Raw genomic sequence first — 23,411 nt, forward strand, 5'->3', positions numbered from 1 at the left:
TGGCGCCTGCTGCAGGGAGAATGCTGGGCTTCAGGGTGTCGAGCAGGGTCCAGTGACTTCATGGAGGGGTTTAGAAAGGCCCCTCGCTTTGGGACCAGTGTTTCAGGTAAGGCCTAAAGGGTGACTAGGAGTTCTCTGGGTGAAGATGAGTGGAACAGCCTTCTAAGAAGTGGGCGAGGCCGGGAACTATGGCTCACACCTGTAATCCCAGCACTTTGGGAGGATGAGGCAGGTAGATCACCTGAGGTCAGGAGTTCAAGACCAGCCTGGACAACATGGTGAAACCCCATCTCTATTAGAAATACAAAAATTAGCTGGGCATGGTGGCTCATGCCTGTAATCCCAGCACTTTGGGAGGACAAGGCTGGTGGATCACCTGAGGTCAGGAGCTCAAGACTAGCCTGGAAAACATGGTGAAACCCCATCTCTATTAGAAATACAAAGATTAGCTGGGCGTGGTGGCGGGCGCCTGTAATCCCAGCTACTTGGGAGGCTGAGGCAAGAGAATCACTTGAACCTGGGAGATGGAGGTTGCAGTGAGCCAAAATTGCACCACTGCACTCCAGCCTGGGCAACAAGAGCGAAACTCCATCTCAAAAAAAAAAAAAAGAAGTGGGCAGAACATGTACAAAAGACCTGCGGCTGCAGGAAATAATCTTTTCTAGCAACTGTGAGGAAGCCAGCGTGGCTGGAATACATAGCACGGAGGAGAATAAGATGGACCTGGAGAGGTCAGAGGCCAGATTATTCACAACTTTGTACACAGGCTTGTGAGCCCCAGCCCTCATCCTGAGAGCCACGGGGAGCCATAGAGGGTTTGCCACGATGTGGTTCTGAGCAGCACCCTCTGGTGGCCTTTTAGGGAATGACACTCCTAACACACCTGGGCAGCTCCAGGCTGCAGACACTGCTGCCCGGCCAGTCCTGGGCTTGGTTCTAAGCCTTACTTGCAGCCCTTCAGAGAATGCCCATTCCATTAATGCTGGGTGGACACCGCTCACAAAAGGCAATAACCAAGTCTCCAGCTGGCAGGAGACATTTGAGATGGCACACCACCAAGTCATGCTCTCCAGGAGACACCAGACAGACAGGCCAGCACTACACGGAGCTGACCCAGACGGCAGAAGGTCTGGCTAGCCTGGGTTTTCTCCAATGGGTGCCTAGCTGGGACCTGACTTCAGAGGTTGAGCAAGGGGAGAGGATGGAATCCTGATCCCTTTAATCTTCGTGCAGGGCTGGTGAATCTCAGGCCCCAGGCAGACAGCCAGCCAATGGGCAGAGAGGCCATGAGCTGACTCCACAGCATCCTCATCTGGGAAGGGAGATAAACTCCACCAGCCAGACAAAGGGGGCCCCGAGGCCAGGGCTTCCCTCACATCCTGTGGCCTCTGTCAGCTTGAGACTGCAGCCCAGGCCGCAGGCCCTTATCAGCCATGGCCTGGGGACTTCCCGAAGTACAGCCTGCCAGCAAAAGACCGCCACCAACGGTTTCGCTCTTCATTTCAGACAGGATGAATTGAGCCATCTGACCTTTTCTGGAAAGAGGCAAGAGAAGGAATTTTTCCTCCTTCAGTAAAAGACACTCAGACACATGCCCTGTGTCACGGTGCAAAAGGCTCAGGAAACCAAGTCCCCTCCCATCCCAAAGCCCCATTTCCCTTCCACATTGCTGGTGTCTTTTGTCCTTTCAGAGAGCCCCGGCACAGAGCAGCAAATATGAGCCTAGTGATTCTTGGAGAGGGCTGTGTCCCATGAATGGACTGCCACTCGCTGGCTGCTGGCTTTACGTCTAGAGGCAAAGGATGTTATGAAATAGCTCTGGAAGTTTCTTTTGGAGGTCCCCAGCACCTCTTCTCCTATCACAACCAGGCTCTGAAATGCAGCTTCTTGCTCAGGGAAGAGAACAGGTACAGAGGAATCCACACTCAGCTTTGAGCATCAAAATAAGGGTTTTTAAAGTTTAAGTCTTTGATGAGACAGTGGTCTTGAAAGCCAGGCTTTCCTGGAATTCCCAGAGCCACACGCGACCTGACCACAGTGGAAATCAGACAGGGGACACGTGCAAGATGCAGCCCTGGGGACAGAAAGGCACACAGCAAGGAGGCGGCTGCAAGAGGGACTTGGGGGTGGTGACAGAGGTGATCATCTTGCTACGGCCCCACCGGGTAGAGAGATGGAGACGGGGAAAGCGAACAAAAACCACACAAACAACAACAGAAAACCTGCTCTCAGGGCCGCGTAACGACTGGTGCCCTTTTGTACAGAAGCCCCACCAGGTTTTGAACTTCAAGCAGGTCCGTGGGGGAAGAAAAGGGCCCAGTCCCATGGAAATTTCCTAGTAGGGTTTATTTTGAAGCAAAGGTTTGGCAGACGTGACCCAGTCTCCTTGGCTAGACAGGGCCTCTTTGAAAAGAGTCAAAAACAGCAGAAAGATGGGAAATGGTCCTAGAATGAGCTGGTTTTAGTGGAATCTTCTTCCAAAAAGAACCGCCAGAGGCCAGCCCAGGCCTCCCTTGCTTTACAGAATTCAACTCAACTCACCTGTGGCCCGGTGAGTTCGGCGATTCAGTTCGCCCTAATTCCCCAAACCTGTGCATGTTACCTGACGTGGCAAAAGGCACTTTGCAGGTGGGATGAAGGTTAACCTTGCCATAGGGAGGGTAACCCGTGTCATCCAGGTGGACCTAATCGAGTCGCACGAGTCCTTACAATCAGAGAACCTTTCTGAGCTGTGGTCAGAGGGAGCTGTGATAGAATCTTTCCGAGGGAGCTGTGGTTACCGAAGCAGCAGCAGAGATACGACACTGCCAGCTCTGAAGGTGGACGAAGAGGCCAGGAGCCATGGGATGCCAGTGACCTCTGGACGCTGGAAAAAGTAGGGAAACAGATTCTCCCCCAGAACCCCCAGAAGTTACCAGCCCTGTCGACCATGACTCAGGCCCAGGGAGACTGAGGCTGGGTTTCTGACCTGTGGAACTGTAAATGACAAATGCGGTTTAAGCTGCTAAGTCTGTGGACATTGGTTGCAGAAGCTGTCGAAAATCCACCTGTCATCTTTCTTCAGCTCCTATGTGGCCGTTCCTGGGATGTGATTCCTAATCCTCGTGACTACCTGTGAGACTAGGCCTGTGATCCCCAATTCACAGATGGGGAAACTGAGGCTCTGTGAGATGAACTGACACCCCTCGGGAACCTGAGCAGGGACGGGAACTCCGGACTGACTCCAAGCTGCGTGGGCCTCTGGCTGCCTACAGGTGAGGTGTGCGTCTAACTGCCTCTCAGGGGAGAGGCTGGGACTTGGTGACAGCCTGTGCGGAAAGTGCCGGCACATAGGAGGGGTTCAGGCAATGTCAGTCCTCTCGCCCCTTTTCCCAAACATCCAGTGTCGCAGCTCCATTCTGGCTGATTGGGAGACAGATTCTTCCTGATTGTCACTACAAAGCTATTATAAAATCAACCCTGGCTGGGCATGGGGCTCATGCTGTAATCCCAGCACTTTGGGAGACCAAGGCAGGAAGACTGCTTGAGGCTAGGAGTCCAAGACCAGCCTGAGCAACATAGCGAGAGCCCATCTCTACAAAAACAATTTTTAAAAATGAGCCAGGTAGGGTGGTGCACACCTGTGGTCCCAGCTACTTGGGAGGTTGAGGTGGAAAAATCGCTTTAGCTGGGGAGGTCAAGGCTGCAGTGAGCTGAGATGGTGCCACTGCACTCCAGCCTGGGTGACAGAGCAAGACTCTGTCTCAAAATAAAATCAGCCGTGGGCTCTCATGGGCGAAAAAACTACCTACCCCCCACACCCTGTGCCCTCTTGGTGGGTAAAAGGCTAAGAGGCTCTAATTGGCAGGAATGTGGTTGGGGCCCCAGCCACCCATGATGGCCCTGTCTGATCGCTGTGTGACCTCAGGCCAGTCAGCACACCTCTCTGGAAATGTGTTGTTTGGGTTGGCAGAGCTCCCAAGGTTCCCTGCAGCACCAGCTACCTGGGAGCCTCTCTGGTCCCTGCCCAGAGCAGGGCACTGGGGATCAGGTCGGGTTGGCGGCTGCTACATGTCAACACCTGCGGCCTGGCAGGTGCCCCAGAGCCCTCCAATCAAGGCCAAACCTTCCTGCCCTCATGTTCCAAAAGGCAAAGGTGCTCCCTCCCCAGGGAGCTTAGGTCAGGGCCTGGCCCTAAAGCTCTGTGTTCCATCTGGCTTGGCTGACCTCAGGGCAGCCATTACTTGGAAGGGAAATGAGCCTACAGCTGCCAGGGAAAGTGGAATGGCCCAGGGGTCCCTAACAGTACCCCCAGGCTAGGAGGGAATGGCTCCTTGGCTCAGTCTTTCTCACACTTTGCTGGCAGCAAAGTTGGGGGGCAGGCATAATGCTGACCCACTCTACCAGGTGGAATTGTGTCCCCTAAAAAGATACGTTTAGGTCGTAACTCCCAAAACCTGTGAATGTGACCCTATTTTGACATAGAATCTTTGCAAATATAATTCGTTAACGTGAGGTCACACTGGAGTAGGCTGGACCTTAATCCAATGGCTGGTGTCCTTAGAAGAGGGAAACTGGGCCGGGCGCGGTGGCTCATGCCTGTAATCCCAGCACTTTGGGAGGCCAAGGTGGGCAGATCACTTGAGGCCAGGAGTTCAAGACTAGCCTGGCCAACATGACGAAACCCCATCTCTACTAAAAATACAAAAATTTAGCCAGGCGTGGTGGCACACACCTGTACTCCCAGCTACTTGGGAGGCTGAGGCAGGAGAATCACTTAAACCCAGGAGGCAGAGGTTTCAGTGAGCCGAGATTGTGCCACTGGACTCCAGGAAGAGGAAAATTGGCCAGGCGTGGTGGCTCACACCTGTAATCCCAGCACTTTGGGAGGCCGAGGTGGGCAGATCACTTGAGGCCAGGAGTTCAAAACCAGCCTGGCCAACATGGTGAAACCCCGTCTCTACTAAAAATACAAAAAGTAGCCAGGAGTGGCGGCACACACCTGTAATTCTAGTTACTCAGGAGGCTGAGATGCAAGAATCGCTTAAACCCAGGAGGCAGAGGTTGCAGTGAGCCGAGACTGTGCCACTGTACTCCAGCCTGGGCGACAGAGCGAGACTCCATCTCAAAAAACAAAAAAGGTAGGGGGGGATATTTAGACACAAACATGGGGAGAAGACCATTTGAGGATGGAGGCAGAGGTTGCAGTGATGTGTCTACAAGTCAGGGAATGCCAAGGATTGCTGGCAGTGAGCAGGAGCTGGACAAGGGAGCAAGGGACACTCCCCTAGAACTTTCAGAGAGATCATGGCTTTGCCCACACCTTGATTTTAGACTTCTGCCTCCAGAACAGAGAGAACACACATTTCTGCTGTCTTAAGCCCCCAGTTAGCAGCACTTTGTTACAGCATCCCCAGGAGACACACACACCTGTCCACTGCCACCCATTGCCCAGTAGTCAACGCTTTGAGGAAACACAAGAAAATTGGGTGTCCCTTGATAAATCCTAATTCAAGAACTGGCCCTTACTCAGATTATGACCTTCTTTCAGTGTCGGGGGCTAAACTGTCCTTTTTTGGAGGGACCGTGGACACAGATGGCTACAGATCTCTATCTGCTGATCTTTTATCATTCTCAAAAGGTTATTCTGAATTTTTATGAAATTCAAAAGCCGGCGGACATGGGTTTTGGAGTTCTGGGTCGGGTTCTGCCTCAAAGGCCCTGTGTGTGACTCTGGGTGAGGGGTTAATTATGCCCTCGGGGTCTTCCAGTCCCCCTGCAGTTTGGAGTTAGGGTCGCTCTTGGCCAGTTGCCAGGTCCCATATGAAATGGCTCCACCACCTCACTCTTCCCCCCTCCCCTCTCCCTATCCTCTGAGCCTATCCAGCACCGGTGGGGTGCCCCAACCTACATTTGATACTGCAGAATAAATAAGTAAATAGAAAGTGAAGTTCTCATTTCCACTTGCCCTCCAGAAGCTTGAAACTGCCTCTAGGGACTTGGCTACTGAAGAAAAGTTCTTTACCTTTCCCAGTGGTCCTGGGTCAGGCAGAACTCCATGGTTGTCAGTGACAGAACTCAAACCAGAGGAAGCTTCAGCCCCAGGGCCATGCTGGGGGCCACTAAGGCTGCAACCGGGACCTCAGTGCTGAGAATGCACATTCTTGCCATCTGTTCCTGTCTTGGCTGCTCTGCAGGGACCTCATTTTCTCCCCAAGTGGGCAGTATTTTCTCCCAGCAGCGGGAAACATGATGCAGGCAGCCCTGGCTTAGGTCTGCTTACCTTGGTGAAAAAGTTCTGAGAAGGCCTCTCTCCACCTATTTCAGAATAGAAACACCCAGGGAAGGACTCTGATTGGCTGGGCGTGGTCATGTGCCTAGTCCTGGGAACTATCATGGTGGCCACTGGGTAGGAGCTTTGTGATTGGCCAGGCCTGGGTCAGATGCATATCCAGGGATGGGGTCCTGTGATTGGCAGCTCTTCCAGCATCACATGACTGGAATAAGCTCAGCTCCTGGAAGGCTGGGAAGGAAGCAGGGTGGCCCAGGCCTCCCTTCTCTCTGCCCTCTGACAGCAACCCAAGGGTCCCTGGACTAGATGTCAGGGCCATGAGATCTCGGACTGCTGGTCATGGGTTTCTCACACCTCTGTTAGCCTCAGGACATACTTTCAAGTGAACTTTTACTTGGAAGAACAAGCTCAGTTGCTCTAGTTGAGGCAGGAAGGGATGGAAAGGAGAAGGGGAGGGCTCAGAGTCCCCTCCCTCCCACCCCCATCCATGACCCTCCCCATGCTGAGAGGCGTGGAGGCATCCCAACCCTGGGAAACCTGTGGACATCATGTCCCATGTTATGGATGGGGAAACTGAGGTACTGATAGCAGCACTAGCCTGAGGTCCCCCGCGAGGGAAGGAAGGAGCCAAGTTCACAGCCACAGCTTATGCCGCCTAGTTCCACCAGGTCCGTGGAAGCAGGTCAGCCTCCTTCTTGCCCAGACATTGGACAGAATCCTTTGAATTCCCGGCAAAAGGGAGAGGCCCACAAGGAATTTTAGAGCTCAAATTAGGATGGTTCACTCTGGCTCTGTAACCTGCTGTGTGGCCAGCTTGGGAAGGGATGCTGTGGCCCAGCGGGCTGGCGGGCAACTTCGGCCCGGGCAACATGGTTCTTTTTCAGCCTCAGCCCTGTTGAAACAGAAGCAGGCTCCAGGCCTGAGGTTGTGCCCGCAGGACTCACTGAGCCCAGTGGCTCGGCCCAGCCCGGGACGGGCAGCCACTGAAAGCCACAGAGGCCTCCCCACCCAGGCAACCTCCTCTGCTCCACACAGACCACACTCCTGCACTGTTGCCTGTTGGCAGTTCCACTCAGTGCCCCCTCCCAGGAAGGGGTCAGGTCAGACCGGGTATGGCCACCCTGGCCCTCCCTGGAATACCCGGGAAGGCCCTGCAGGGAATGTGTGTGGGGACAACATCTGCAGAGCTGCCCGGGGCCAGGAGGACACCAGTCGGCCATGCCCATGAGGCCTGAAGCCGCCTTCACACGCTCAGACCCCATATTCCAGAAGAGGACGCTGAGGTCCCAGGAGGAGGAATTCCTCCTGCTGACAGTCCCTGGTACTTTGACACCCACTATGACAGGCAAGGCCCGTCCTGCGGGGGGTAGAGCGTGTTTGGGGGGTGAATGGAGTGTGGGGCCCCTGGAGTGCAGTGCTGGGGTGACTTGGGCGGCGGGGGGGTGGTGTGTGTGAGGCCAGTGCATGAAGGCTGTGGGCCATCCTGGGAGAGATGCCCAAGCCTGGCATTGTGGTGGTGGCAGTATTGTGGTGGAGCTGCCCAGTGGAGGTGAGGACCACAGCCACACAGCCCTGACGCGATCCTGCATGGGACCATCGCACACTTAGCAAGGAGGCTTTGTGGTCAGCTAACGCAGGGGTAGGACCCGGCTCTGATGCAAACATATTCTGGAACTTTGTAAAGTCCCTTCCTTGCTCCAGGCCTCAGTTTGTCCATTTGCAAAAAAAGAAGGCTGGACTCAAGATATTTCTCATCAGATGTTCTTTAGGGCATCATCCCTTCAGATGCAGCACCCAAAAAAGATGATGGCTACGGGGGGCTGAGTGGTGGTCCCCTGAAATATGTCCACATTCTAATCCCCAGAACCTGTGAGTATTTGTGCAATATGGCAAAAGACGGGATTACTTTAAACATCCCGAGAGGAGGAGCTGGTTCTGGGTTATCCAGGTGGGCTCTGAACGCAATCACCTGCCTCCTTATAAGAAAGTGGAAGGAGTTTGGGGAGAGACGCAGAAAAGAGGAGGCGGGTGAAACCAGAGGCTGCATTTGGAGCAATGCAGCCACAAGCCACAGAGTACAAAGGATTGCCGGCCATCACTAGAAGCTGGAGGAGCCAGGAGGGGTCCCCAGAGGGAGCACAGCCCCGCTGATACCTCTGGCCTCTAGAATGTGGGAGAATAAAGTTCTGTTGTCTAAGTCATGCGGTTTTGGTAATTTGTTACAGCAGCCATGGGAAACGAATACAGTGGCCAAACGTGGGTGCAAAATACCACATTCTCCATCTGCTTTGTGGAGTATGATCATAGAGCAAAGGCTCTGAGAAGTCCTGCAGGGAAGAAAATGTTCCATTTTCCCACGCTTATTCAATCATGCCAGCACCCATTTCCATACACCATGAACTTCCCATGGGAGATACTTTCGGAGATGTTGGACTAGAAAACCCTAAGGTCCTCTCCATGTTGAAACTCTGTGGCTAGCCAGGCGCGGCAGCTCGTGCCTGTAATCGCAGCACTTTGGGAGGCCAAGGTGGATGGATCACGAGGTCAGGAGTTTGAGACCAGCCCGACTAACATGGTAAAACCCCATCTCTACTAAAAATACAAAAGTTAGCTGAGTGTGGTGGTGCGCACCTGTAATCCCAGCCACTCAGGAGACTGAGGCAGGAGAATCACTTGAATCCAGGAGGTGGAGGTTGTGGCAAGCCAAGATCGTGCCACTGCACTCCAGTCGGGCGACAGAGCAAGACTCCATCTCAAAAAAAAAAAAAAAAAGAAAATTTTGTAGCTTTAACGATGAGAAGCCAACTCACAAAAGGAACTTGTCTGCTTAATTAGAGGCTTTTTTTTTTTAATAGTCCAAATGCTTTCCTATTTGGGGGGAAGCAAAAGCAGTTCAGGGAAGAACAGATTCTCCTTAATTTGACTTGAATGCCATTGAGCACACAGGAGCCTGACCCTGAGGGGATCAGTGTGTGAACTCCAACAATTGTGTTGTGCTCTCTCTAAAGGACTCTTTCCTTAAACCATGTTCCTAAAGGTGGGGTGAAAGGCTGAGCGAAAGGCTTTGCATTTCCAAGACCTCCGGTTCAGAGTGCCACCTTGCCCTCCAGAACCCAGGAGGTCGAAGCTGCTGTGAGCCATGATTGCACCACTGTACTCCAGCCTGGGCAACAGAGCAAGACCCTGGGGAAAAAAAAAAAAAAAAAAAAAAAAAAAAACGCCTTCCACAGGCCATACAGATTTAAACTTCAGCAACACAGACTAGCAGTGTTCATTTCCCCCATCCATGCCAACACTGGGCATTTTCATAGTTTACATGTTTAAACGGTCCTGTGTATTTTTACCATAAAGATGGATAATTGTTGAGTTATCTGAGTTTCCATTCAGTTGTACCCAGAGCAGCCTCCCCGAGCCCATCACCGCCAACAGAGGACTGTGCCAGTGACCAGTCAAGGTCAGCCAGACTTTGCAGAGGAAACAGCAGACCTCACTCAGATTTGGCCTGAAATACTAAACTCTGAAAAAGAGAGCATTCCATGTCATAGGATCCTTCCCGGGGGGACAGCCGGACTGAGACAAGAGGTTCGGATTTGGAGTCAGGAAGCCCTGGGTTTAGCCCTAGCTCAGCTCCTTTCTAGCTGTGACCTTGGGAACTCACATGGCCTCTTTGTGCCTCAGTTTCCCCATCTTTGAGGAGGGATAATGATAACCTCAACCTCTGTGAGCTGTGGTGAGGATTAAGTTATTTTGTTAGCAGCAGTGAATCTATACGGGTCTGCAGCAACTTGATTCTTGCCTCCTTGGAAGAAAGAATTTGGCCAAGGGTTATAAGGTGAGAGACCAAGGCAAGTGTTAGAGGAGAAGTGAAGATTTATTCAAAAGTTTTAGAGCAGAAATGAAGTAAAGTACACTTGGAAGGAGGGCTAATCAAGCGGGCGGCTTCAAGAGATGCAGGTGCTCTATTCGACCTTTGACTTGGGGTTTTGCATGTTGGCATGATTCTGGGGTTTGCATCTCTCCTGCCTTGATTTTTCCCTGGGGTGGGCTGTCTGCATGCGCAGTGGCCTGCCGGCACTTAGACGGGGCTGCCAGCACTGTGTGTTTACTGAAGTTGCGTGCATGCTCATTTGAGGCGACTGGAACGGTCAAGTGCTCCTCCTAGAGGAAGGTGAAAGTGAAACTCCCCCCAGCCGGGCTCAGTAGCTCATGCCTGTAATCCCAGCACTTTGGGAGGCTGAGGCAGGCAGATCACCTGAGGTCGGGAGTTCGAGACCAGCCTGACCAACATGGAGAAACCCCGTCTCTACTAAAAATACAAAATTAGCCAGGCATGGTGGTGCATGCCTGTAATACCAGCTACTTGGGAGGCTGAGGCAGGAGAATCGCTTGAACCCAGGAGGCAGAGGTTGTGGTGAGCCGAGATAGCACCACTGCATTCCAGCCTGGGCGACAAGAACAAAACTCTGTTTCAGAAAAAAAAAGAAAGAAAGAAAGCGAAACTCCACCATTTTGCCTCTTAGTGTGCGTGCTTGAGCCCGCTCGCCCCACTCCTGGGATCTTATCAGGAAGCTGCCAATCACCAGCTCCAGGTGTTTCTTTCTTTCTTTTTTTTTTTTTTTTTTTTTTTTTTTGAGACAGAGTCTTACCCTGTTGCCCAGGCTGGAGTGAAATGGCATGATCTCAGCTCACTTGCAACCTCCGCCTCCTGGGTTCAAGAGACTCTCATGCCTCCTGAATAGCTGGAATTACAGGCGTGTGCCACCACGCCCAGATAATTTTTGTATTTTTAGTAGAGATAGGGTTTTCACCATGTTGGCTAGGCTGGTCTCAAACCCCTGACCTCAGGTGATCCTCCCTCCTCAGCCTCCCAAAGTGCTGGGATTACAGGTGTGAGCCACCGTGCTCAGCCTCTGGGTGTTTCTATCTCTTGGGACCCTGCCTTTCCTTGGCGCCAGCTGCAGCCCATTGTTACTTTAGAGACAGTTTAGCAACTGCCTGACCATCACCTGAGGGTCTCCTGATATTCCTGGGGGAGGGGGGCCTTTCCGACCCTGCTCATGTCTGCCTTATAGAGACAATTTCCTAACAATTTCCTCGTAGAGACAGCCTTTATGGATGTAACCCTAATATGAGCTAGGGTCCCAGACAGCTCAGTCTAGAGAGAGTCACAAATGTGCACAGTCCAGTCACCAAAAATGGTTGGAAAGGAATCTGGGGTTTTACTTGCACATCTCTAGAACATTGAAAGGAATCCACCTCTTAACCCACAATTATGTTTCTCGAAATCCTGCTTCCTCTCCTCCCTGCTTCTCCTGTATCCTGCTCTGGCTCCAGAACCTTCCTTCAGTCACCCAGAACTGCCCCCGACATCCAGCCCTCATTTCTGCCTCTTGTCCTCCCCTCTCCTCACCCAGCCCTTGGTTGGCTTAGGGGGAGGAGCTTCCTCTCTCCAGTTCTGCTTGTTTTCTCATGGCCTCCTCTAGAATCTGGATTCTCCGCCCTAAAGGACAGCCTCCTTGCCTGTCCCCTCCTTCCTCTCTAGGTCCTGTCCCCCACTGCCCCTTCCCCGACTCTGCTAGAAGTGGAACCAGCCTGGGAAAGGCAGAGCTCCCCTTGGAGAGCAGAGGAAGAGGAAAGCCAAGTGGCAGACACAGTGCGCCTTAACTGGTGAGGACCAGTCCCTAAATGCATCCTGTGTCTCACTGTCTGCCCTGTGGCTGGTCCCCCTCGTCATCATCTCCTCTTCTGCTGGAGTTTCTCGTCTTTATAGCTTTCCCCTGGCTGGCCATGTTCTTTCTCCCTCTCACTCTGCCCAAGGAGAGGTGAGGGGGTGTGAAGGAGGCCCTGAACTTTGTGGCCAGAACACGACAGAGGCCCCAGCTTTGGGAGGGGTGGGTGTGGGTATGGGCGGATCATCTGCAGTGGCTGCTTTCTCCAGTCTCTTCTACCCGCCCCCCAACCCACCCCATTGTTGAAGGACCTTGGTTAGTCCCCAGCCTCCGCACTTTCAGGGCGTGTGTTCCAATCAAGCTCCACCGGAGGGTCCCTTTCCTCCCCACCGGTCCTCACCCTCCACATTGGCATTCCTGAGCGCCCCAGGATGCCGGGAGGTGTTGCCCACCACCCCCAGCCCACCCTTGCCCTAACCTGCATCCTCACCCCTAGCACCTGGAGGTCGCTTTGCTGATGATACGGTGGGAGCAAGATTCAGATGGGGCAGAGCAGAGGGGTGGGGTCAGCCTCAGGAGACAGGCTAAACCTCTGGGAGCCTCAGCTTCCTCCATCGAATGGATATGGTGACCTCTCCCACCCGTCCTTATGGGGGCGCAGTGGGATCTGGAGCCCTTAGGTGCGCTTCAGGTGTGGGGTTGACGAGAGGGCACGGGTCATTCCATTACCCTGTGCCAGCACTTGCTTGCTGTTCATTCACTATGCCGTGCTAGGAGGCGATACTGCGAGGAACCAGGGATGGACGCAGCACCTGTCAACCACATACCCGGGGCGTGAGTGCTGTTATGAGGGCGTGGGCCTATGGGACTCCGAGGAGGGGAACTAACCCTGCCAGGGGTGACCAGGGAGGCTCCCTGGAAGAGGTAGAGTCTGAGCCAGGCCTTGAACAATGAGTGAGAAGTAGCCATTCATTTTTTCATTCATGTAGTTAACAAGCATCTGTTCCAAGTCTGTGAAGTACAAATGTGCATTGAGTTGGAAAACAAGGGCCCATAGGTGCTGCCCTGGGAGGGCTGGCCAGGAGAACAGAGGACATCTCTGACCTCTCTTTCAGGGCCTGTACCAGGTCCAGGGCTTGGCCAGGCTGGGTGTCGGTATGGGAGTGGGCAGGGCTGGCCCTTCCGGTGGGCCACAGAGCCAAGGGGGCCTGAGCCTCATCCATTAGGTGTGGTGTGGCCACACAGTGGGGAACAGGAAAGGATGGAGCTCTGTGACTGTTGATATGGACAGATCTCCAAGATGTGTTGTGACGTGCAAAACAGCAAAGTGAATGTTTGCTACCATTCGTGCACAAACACATCCGTGAGCAAACGTGTATGTACGCACATGCACCTGTCAGCTTCAAACATGTGTATGCACCTGCACGCACCTGTCAGCTTCAAAGGTGTGTATGCATGCACACGCACCTGTCAGCTTGAACATGCTCAGAGACCGTCTAGGCCCCGCGTGGGTACCACCAACTGAAAACGTGAACTTACTAGTTTTCAAATAAATAGAGGTTAAAAAACCCCAAAGACCCTGGCTTTAGAGGGTCCAGGTTTTGATGCTGAGCCTCGGTTTTCCCCTCACAGCTCCTGCTCCCTGGCGCTTTTGTGAGGAGTTGGCACACGAGGGGTGGGCGGACTGGGAGCTGGCCGAGCTAAGGGTTTGACTGTTGGTAGCTGCTGCTGCTGCTGCTGTTTCTGTTTCTGGTGTTACAGCCACTTTCCCTGCCCCCCCCAACCCCTCGAGTGATGGGGAATAGCCGGGGAAGCCCCAACCTTCCCTGGGTCTGGGCGCCTCCCATGTCTCCAAGATTTCTCCCACTGCAGTTTGGAAACTGAGCTTCGGAGACCTGAATTCAGTCTCGTTCCAAGCACACTCGCATACACCAGACATATAATCTCACAAAATTGCATACACACACATACAGCCATGCAAAATTACATGTGCACACAATCATCTCATGATCACTCAAAATCACATACAAAACCACACACGAATGCAAACTGCACTTATGTAATCACAAAGTGTCACACACAATCACATACACAATCACACAAACACAATTACACATCACACGCACGCAATCACGCACACACAATTGCAAACAATCGCACACAGAATCATGCAGCCGCACACAATCACAATCACACATTCACACACAGTCACGCACACAGTGACATACACAATCACATGATCATACAGATAATCACACAATCACGTTCACACACAACCAGTCACACACAGAATCACGCGCACACACAATCACAGACACACAGTGCAGCAAGCCCAGCTGCTGAAGTACTCAGCTCCTTCTGGATGAACAAGTGTACCCCAATCCCAGCCCAGCCCTCGCTTCCCAGGCCCCAGCAAGGAGAGGTCAGGAAGGGCTGGACCGGGAGGGCAGCCGCAACGATGTTGTCCCCAGACCCACCCACCAGCCAGACCCCAAAGGTGGGGCTCAGAGCCTCCAGCCCCAGCAGGAAGCTCATCTCTAAAGCCCCCCAGCCCACCAATCATTCATAAGCTCCAGCTTAACGGGGGCCCCTGCTGTGATCTCAGCCTCCCAGGGAAGGAGGGGCTGGAGGGCTGTGGAGAGCCGAGACAGAAAGAAGTGGCCCTGTGGTGTCCTCCTGGGGCAGATGGAGTCATCTCAGGGCAGAGGCAGATCCTACAAGTGGTGCCTGTCCACTCAGCCCCTTCCCCTGTGAAGCTCCAGTTCTTGGCAGGAAGCCTGACCTTTGTGATGGGCGACAGTGGTGGCCATGGCTGGCGCTCCCTGCCTGTTTACTCCCTCCTTCTGGAGCTGCTTCCCCTGGAAAGGAGCAGAGGCCTTAGATGGGGCGCAGCAGAATCTGGATGTGTTCCTAAGGGAGCGTTAGACAAGCCCCAATTGAGAAACATTCTACAAAATATCTGGCTAATGCTAGGCAGGAAAGACTGAGAAACTGTCTCCAATTGAGGAGTTCCAGGAGACATGACCACTGTGAGAGCCGGACTGGATCCGGGGGGCCCCGCAGGTCATTGTGAGATCTGGAAGAGGCTGTGGACGAGTTGACAGTGGTGCCTCCATGCCAGCTTCCTAGTTTCAATAATTGCCCAGGGGTTAGGCCGGGGGCGGTGGCTCACGCCTGTAATCCCAGCACTTTGGGAGGCCAAGGTGGGTGGATCACCTGAGGCCAGGAGTTTGAGACCAGCCTGGCCAACATGGTGAAACCCCGTCTCTACTAAAAATACAAAAATTAGCCGGGTGTGGTGGCGAGCACCTGTAATCCCAGCTACTTGGGAGGCTGAGGCAGGAGAATCGCTTGAAACTGGAAGGCTGAGGTTGCAATAAGCCGAGATCTCGCCACTGCACTCTAGCCTGGGCAACAAGAGTGAAATTCTGTCTCAAAAAAAAAAAAAAAAAAAGAGGAGGGGATGCTATATAAAGGGTATGTAGGAAATCTCTTCTATATTTGCAACTTTTTTGTAAGTCTGAAATTATTTCAAAGTGAAAAGTCAAAAAATTTTTTCTAATAAAACGCAGCACACAGCTAGGAAGGTAAGCACAGGGACTGCCTGCATCCATCAGAGACTTGCTCCTTAGAGGACATTTGCCGCCAATATGAGTGGCCCCGGGGGCAGTGAGCTAGCGAGGCCTGGTAGAGGAGGGGGCAAGGCCAGAGCAGGCAAAAAGGAGCTGGGATCAGGGCCCACCCTGCCTTGAGGTTGCTGTGGGATACTGGGTGGATAACGGTGATACAGGTGCAAACACGTGATGCTGTCGTGTTCTGCCATAAAAAGGCATGAAGTCTGGACACGTGCTACCACGTGGGCAGAACCTGAAAGCATAATGCCGAGTGAAAGAAGCCAGACACAGAAGGACACATTTTGCAAGATTCCATTTCTATGAAATGTCCAGAACAGACAGATTCATAGAAACAGAGTAGACGAGTAGGGGCCAGGAGACGGGGAGGAGGAGTAGGGACTAGCTGCTAATGGGAATGATGCAAATGTTTTGGAACTAGATAGGATTGAGCTTGTACAAGATTGCAAATATATATTAAGCACCATTGACTTATTCAGTTTAAATTAGTTGCTCTTACATCACGTGAATTTTATCTCAATACATTGTTTTTCTAAAACTGAAATGCTGTCCTGGGTGGGTGTGCACAGGCACAGCCTACAGCTCCAGCCAGTTTGGCAGGAAGAATTGGGGCCCAGGGGAGCAACAAATCTGAATTTCAAGGTGGAATCTCCTGATATGTAGATCTTAGCAACTGACTAAAGGTATTTTGTCAATGCCATTGGGGGCAGATCTAGGTCTCAGCCACCAGCTTGCAGTCTTAACCCAAGATGACCTGGGGTGGGGTGTCTGTGTGTTCGGTTGAAGCATCTGGGAGATAGCCACCCCTCACCTCCCTGGGGTTTACTTGGAGAAAGGAGGACAGATGGAAAAGTACCTCCAGGCAGAGAGAAAAGCTCTAGACAAACACCAAGATGTTCGTGGTTTTAAAAGACAAGAGCTGCAGCCTTTTAAAATCCCACAGGCCTCTCTGCCATGGATAAAACACTTTCTGGGGAGATTGTAAATGTTTACTTTGGTGGATTTTGTTGTAAATGGACTTGGTTTTGTTTGGTTGGTTATGTTCTTGTTTGCTTTTTTTCTTTTTTTAAAAAAACCCACAAAAAACTACTAGACCATCTTAACTGCGAACAGCATGTTATCCCAAAAAACCAAGTAAGGGGTGAACAAGATGGGCACGGAATCAGGCCTCCTGCTCTCTGCTCCGTGGGTCTGGCTTGCTGTCAGGCATTGGCTGCAGAGCCCTCTGCAGCCCATCCTATGATAGTCCTTACCATTTCTTTTCTTTTCTCTCTTTTTTTTTGAGATGGAGTCTCGCTCTGTTGCCCAGGCTGGAGTGCAGTGGTGCAGTCTTGGCTCACTGCAACCTCCGTCTCCTGGGTTCAAGCAATTCTCCTGCCTCAGCCTCCCGAGTAGCTGGGACTACAGGCGCCCACCACCACGCCTGGCTAATTTTTTTTTTTTTTTTTTTTTTTTTGTACTTTTAGTAGAGACGGGGTTTCACCATATTGGCCAGGCTGGTCTCGAACCCTTGAGCTTGTGATCCGCTCGCCTCTGCCTCCCAAAGTGCTGGGATTACAGGCATGAGCCACTGCGCCCGGCCATTCTTACTATTTCTTGAGCACCTACTATGTGCCAAGCATCCTCTTGCCCTTCAGGATTCATTATTGCTGATCCTCCCAGCAGCTACATGAGGCAGAAGTTGTTGTCATTTTACAGACAACGAAACTGAGATGCAGAGGCAGGAGTTGACCCACTCCGGGCCTCACAGCTGACGAGGCTGGTGCTGGGATCCTGAATAGCCGGCAGATGACCAGATTTGGTGGTTTCTGGCTGCATTGAGCTTGAAAAGCCTGTTCCCCTCCACCCAGGGAATCCCCTACTCTTTCCGATCCTGGGTCCCAAAGCTGTGATTTTCAACTTGGAGCATGTTGCTAAAATACACATCACTGGGTGGACATCAGAGTTTCTGACTGAGGAGGTCTGGGGTGGGGCTGAGAATTTCCATTTCTAACAAGTTCCTAGTGGTGCTGGTGCTCCCGGTCCGGGGAGGGGAATGCACTTTGAAAACCACTGTCCTAAATAAAACAAGTTCATTCATATTAAGGTTTGGGGGACTGAGAACAGCTTCAGTATGAGCCTTCCCCCAGTTAGATGTGATGCTGTAGTGGGGAAGTTACAGGATGAGGGTGGGAAAGGAAGGGACATGTTTTTTTTGTTTTGTTTTGTTTTGAGACAGAGTCTCACTCTGTCGCCCAGGCTGGAGTGCAGTGGTGTGATAGCTCACTGCAACCTCTGCCTCCTGGGTTCAAGCAATTCTCCTGCCTCAGCCTTCAGAGTAGCTGGGATTACAGGCGTGCACTACCATGCCTGGCTAATTTTTGCATTTTTAGTAGAGATGGGGTTTCCCCATGTTGGTCAGGCTAGTCTCGAACTCCTTACCTCGGGTGATCCGTCCACCTCGGCCTCCCAAAGTGCTGAGATTACAGGCATGAGCCACTGTGCAGAAGGGACATGTTGAGGGAGGGAAACCCTCCCAGCTCCCACTCATCACACCCAGAGCCCAGAGGAGGGGAGGGGTGCAGGCAGAGTCCTGGCTGCTCATCTCTGGCCTGGCTGGAGCAGGGCTGCTTGAATCACACATGCATGTGTCTGTGTGGGGTTGCTCTCCCTGGCTATATAAAGCAAAAGCCATAGCTGGTACTGCTCTGTCCCCCAGGGACCCAGCCACAGTCCCACCCCTCCCTGCTTCTCCGGGGTAGGTGCGCTGATTGGTCAGAGCAGGGAGCTTCCCAGCACTGACGGCTACAGGTGGGGGCTTCCAAAGCTCTCCATGGAGCTGGGCCACGGCCAGCCTTCCAAGCCACCCAGGGAGCAAGTGTCCCCTGGTGCTGCAGATGGCTGGGCCTCGCCCAGCAGAGACCAAAGAAAGGCCATGCACAGACCCCTCCCGGCCTCTCACACCACCCCTCCACCCCTCCACCCCTCCACCCCTGCACCCCTGCTCCCCTGCTCCGGCTGATCTCAGCATTCCCACCTGAGAAGCCCTCACAACCCACCCGAGAGGCCTTTGACGTCGCTTCTCTTTGGAAGCCAAATTTTGCTTTGCTCCTAGGCTTTGGGGGAATGGCTAGCCCATTTCTTAAGAAACCTGGCTTACAGGAGTCTCTCCCCCAGTGAGCCTGCTGACCCTCTGTGTGGTGTTAACCCCTCAGCACCTTCTCCAAGCCTGGCGGGCTAAGCTGGGTGAATTGTGTAGCTCAGAGCCCCAGCATTCTGGGGTCTTAACCAGTTCTGACTCCACACTGTCATTAAAGAGACTAAAACTCGGCCAGATGTGGTGGCTCATGCCTGTAATCCCAGCACTTTGGGAGGCTGAGGCAGGCGGATCACCTGAGGTCAGGAATGGCCAAGATGGTGAAACTCCATCTCTACTAAAAATACAAAAATTAGCTGGGCATGGTGGCGGGTGCCTGTAATCCCAGCTACTCAGGAGGCTAAGGCTGGAGAATCACTTGAACCCAGGCAGCAGAGGTTGCAGTGAGTCGAGACTGCACCACTGCACTCCAGCCTGGGTGACAGAAAATTCTGTCTCCAAAAAAAAAAAAGACTAAAACTCGCTGCCCACAGGAGTGTACTGCAACAAACCCAGCCCTTCCCTGCCCCAGGGCCTTTGCACGTCTGGTAACCACAGCTGCAACCCCTCACCTCCCTCCAGGGCCCTTTCCTGACAACTCATCCTCCACAATATCCACCCTGATAGTGGATATCTCCTTTTCTCAATGCTGATAGCAGAAATCGCAGTCTACAAATTGCATATGTAATTTCTTGTATTAGTGTCTTTTTTTTTTTTTTTGAGTCTCACTCTGTTCAACCAGGCTGGAGTGTGGTGGCACGATCTTGTCTCACTGCAGCCTCCGCCTCCTGGGTTCAAGTGATTCCCCTGCCTCAGCCTCCTGAGTATCTGGAATTAAAAACATGAGCCACCATGCCCCTCTAATTTTTTTGTTTTTAGTAGAGACGGGGTTTTGCCATGTTGGCCAGGCTGGTCTCAAACTCCTGACCTCAAGTAATCCACCTGCCTTGGATCCCAAAGTGCTGGGAGCACAGGTGTGAGCCACTGCACCCAGCTAATTAGTGTCTATTGAGGGCAGATGCCTTGCTGGCACACGGTAGGTGCTCTGTAAATATCTGTGGACCTACTGAGCAGATGAGCCAGCGATGGGTGAACTTGTTCCCGCGGCCTGAGCAGTGCGTGGGTATTTGCTGTCTCGTGGCGCCCCCTGGTGGCCGTCATGCAGCACACGCTGAGGGGCCAACCCGTTTTCTCCCCGCAGGGTAAGTCCCTCACCTGGCACCCACTTCTCATGTAGCCACCATCGGTGACGTGTGCAGATCCACAAAGTGGCAGCTCTTGGCCCCCATGGAGTTCTGTGCTTCTGGATGATCAGGTGAGTTGGAGAAAAGTCCCCGTTACAGTTTCTCACATTATTAGTAATGGCACCATTATTAAACAGCTAGTGTTGATAATGTTAAACATAATATGATCCTTGTTTGCTACCTATGGGCCCCTGAGCAACCTCTCTCAGCCTCAGTTTTTCCCCATCTATGAGATGGTGATGATTGCGAGAGTTAAGGGAAACGGTGCGTGTTAAATCAGCACAGGACAGGCAGGTTTTCCATAAACAAGGGCTGTCGTATTTGGGGGAAATTTTCTCCTGAGCATGGGCTGATGACACCGTGAGAGGTCAGCCCTGTTACTCACCCAGCTGGGCATGTCAGAAAGCTTCTTGGCCTCCATTTCCCCACCTGTGAAATGACCACCTTGGCCACACTGCCTCCCAGGGATGTGGGGGGAGCACCAAGGAACACCAGAGCTTGACAGCTGGTTCCCAGATATGAAGGATGGGGAAAGAATTTTCTGTAGGAGGAGGTCAGACTCCTAGGTACCACCCCCGAGACCCCAAAGGAGAGGGGCAGCTATTCCTGGAAGATCATGGGGTCGAGGACACCAGGCACTACTCAGGGCAGAAAAGGAGAGAGGGGCTGGTCTATTTACTGCCCAGCGAAGCTTCTGGGCCCTTCTCTACCGAGTCCCAGCAGCCAGTCTTCCAGTCAGGAGATGGGGGCCTCCTCATGGAAAAGCTGGCTCCCTACACAGCCCTGCCAGGCAGTGGGCTGGTGTCTCACGCAGAACATGGAGGAGAGCTTCTAATAGGAAAGCCAGAGAGCATGCAGAGGAGAGAATGTGGAGTGGGGAGGCTGGGAGTAAACCACCCAGGAAGCCAGCGGAAATGCAGAACAAAACCCCAGTATCCTTAGAGACAGGGAACAGCAGGGCATCTGCAGAAGACACTCTGGATGATGTTTCCTCAAAACCACAGAGGAAAATAAAAAGCTTCTGGAAATTAAAATTTAGCATAGCCTGAATTTTAAAAAACATCCAGAGGAGCTAGAAGACAAAGCGTGGCGTGGTGGCTCACACCTGTAATCCCACCACTCTGGGAAGCCTAGGTGGGCAGATCACTTGAGGCCAGGAGTTCAAGATCAGCCTGGCCAACATGGTGAAACCTCGTCTCTACTAAAAATACAATAATTAGCTCGGCGTGGTGGCACACGCCTGTAATCCCAGCTACTCAGGAGGCTGAGGCAGGAGAATCACTTGAACCTGCAAGGCCAGAGGTTGCAGTGAGTGGAGATCGTGCCACTGCACTCCAGCCTGAGGCACAGAGCGAGACTCCGTCTAAAAAAAAAAAAGCAAAGCTAAAGATTTCCCAGAAAACAGAGTGTACAATAAGAAAATTAGAGGATAAGTCTAGGTGGTTCAACATGCAATCTTAAAATTAGAAAAGATAGAAAATGGAGTGAACGGGATTCCCAAAGACATAACACACAACGTCTGCCAGAACCAGAAAGCTGAGTGTCAGGTGGAGTCTACTGAGCACCAGCACAGCCAGCGGGAGAACTGAGGCCAAGGCACCTTGTCGTCAACCCTGAGAAACCGAGGAACTAAAGAGAGGCCGTGGGCCAGGCGCGGTGGCACATGCCTATAATCCCAGCATTTTGGGAGGCCGAGGTGGGCGGATCACTTGAGGTCAGGAGTTCGAGACTAGCCTGGGCAACATAGCGAAACCCTGTCTCTTCTAAAAATACAAAAAAGTTATCTGGGCGTGGTGACGAGGGCCTGTAGTCCCAGTGACTCAGGAGGCTGAAGAACAAGAATCACTTGAGTCCAGGAGATGGAGGTTGCAGTGAGCTCCGATCACGCCACTGCACTCCAGTTTGGGCTGAGATCCAGCCTGGGTGACAGAGCAAGAACCTATCTCAAATAAAAAAAAAGCTAGGTCACATAGCACAAGGGCCAGGAGAGTGTGGGCTGTCCATGGCTGCTCTGGGAGCCAGAAGATGGTGGGGTGGTGTCTCGAACAGGCTGAGTGAAAAGTACTTAGCTACGCCATCAACCAAAGGTGAGGCAGAATAAGGCATTTTTAGGTGAGCCAAAATACCGGAAACTTGAAGAATAAGGCACCCCTTCTCCAGCAACTCCCAGGGAGCGGTTATACCACTGGAAGGATCTGGAAGGTGTAGACCCTGGGACCCAGAAGATCGAACCCACCAACCCTGCAGAAGCCAGGCCCTCTCAGCAGGGAATGGGAGAGACGGTGCAGATGCTGCCCGTGGCAGAGGCTGGCTGGGGGGCAGGCACTCAGCGACAGCTGGAACGGGCACACACGAGGCAGCTTCACCTCTGTAAAAGCAAAAAGCTGGACCAAAAAATCAGAGGCCCCTATCTGGTTTAGCAGCAACGTATTCAGTCATTACAACTAAACTTCATCATGTACGAAATGTGGGACACACATATATTTGGTGAATGGGGAGGGGAGAGCAGGCAGGAAACCCGGAGTTCTCTGGACTGCAGATGTGCTGTGTCTAGAACCTTCCTCAGAAACTTGCTGGCCCTTTTGGGAAGCCGCCTGCACGGGCCTATCGGGCCTGACCACTGAGCTGCTCGTTCTCTTACAGCTCAGAGACTGGCTCAGCTTTCAGCGCCCAGAACCAGCCACAGGGAAAATCAATTTTCCCTTGGCGTCTTCAGGTTGTCTTGGCTAAAATTAGCAGCTGGATAAGGAGCAATGCAGTTTTAAACAGGCTCCTCAGGAGATGCTGTAGGGCGCTTGCGCTTTTCTTATGGGCACCCTGCTTTTTGTGTGTGGCTCCCAGGCTACCCTTCAAGCCATTTTCCCCTGCTTCCATACCCAAGCCAAGTTCATGTACAATAGAAGATAGGATTTAGCCACCTTCCTATTTGGGGGATATTTTTGTTTTGTTTTAATGCAAGCGTCATACTTCTATATAATGAGCCTACATAACAATCTAATATAAGGAATACAAATAATATTGCAGCAAAATTTGGCAGAGCCACAAACACAAGCTGGAGGGCTGCTGTCCACACAGCGGCCTGGCTCAGGCGTGCGCCTCCGTGTTCAAGTCTCCTTCTCATTTCTGCGTGTCTGGAACGCCACTAGGAGCCCCAAGGCACAGCACGTGCGAGGCAGAGCTGCGGCACACACTGACCATCTGGTCTCTGGAAGGTAAGTGGGCATTTTGGTTCCCTCACAGTGCAAATGTTAGACAAATTTGTTGAATGAATTAAAATCAAATTGTAGGTACTTGAGATTCTTGACTGTGGAGATTTTGAAACCTTGTTTTTATTTTAACGTGCACTACAAAAAGGACTAAGTAAAACGATGGGAGTCCAATTAAACATTCAACAGGCAACAGTACTCACTGGGCCACGTTTGTGAGTTGCGCTTGAGTGCCCAGGTCACTCGTCATGGGCACAAAAGCATTTAGAGTTTC

This window comes from Pongo pygmaeus, chromosome 18 (assembly GCF_028885625.2).
Source record: "Pongo pygmaeus isolate AG05252 chromosome 18, NHGRI_mPonPyg2-v2.0_pri, whole genome shotgun sequence".
Lineage (NCBI taxonomy): Eukaryota > Metazoa > Chordata > Mammalia > Primates > Hominidae > Pongo > Pongo pygmaeus.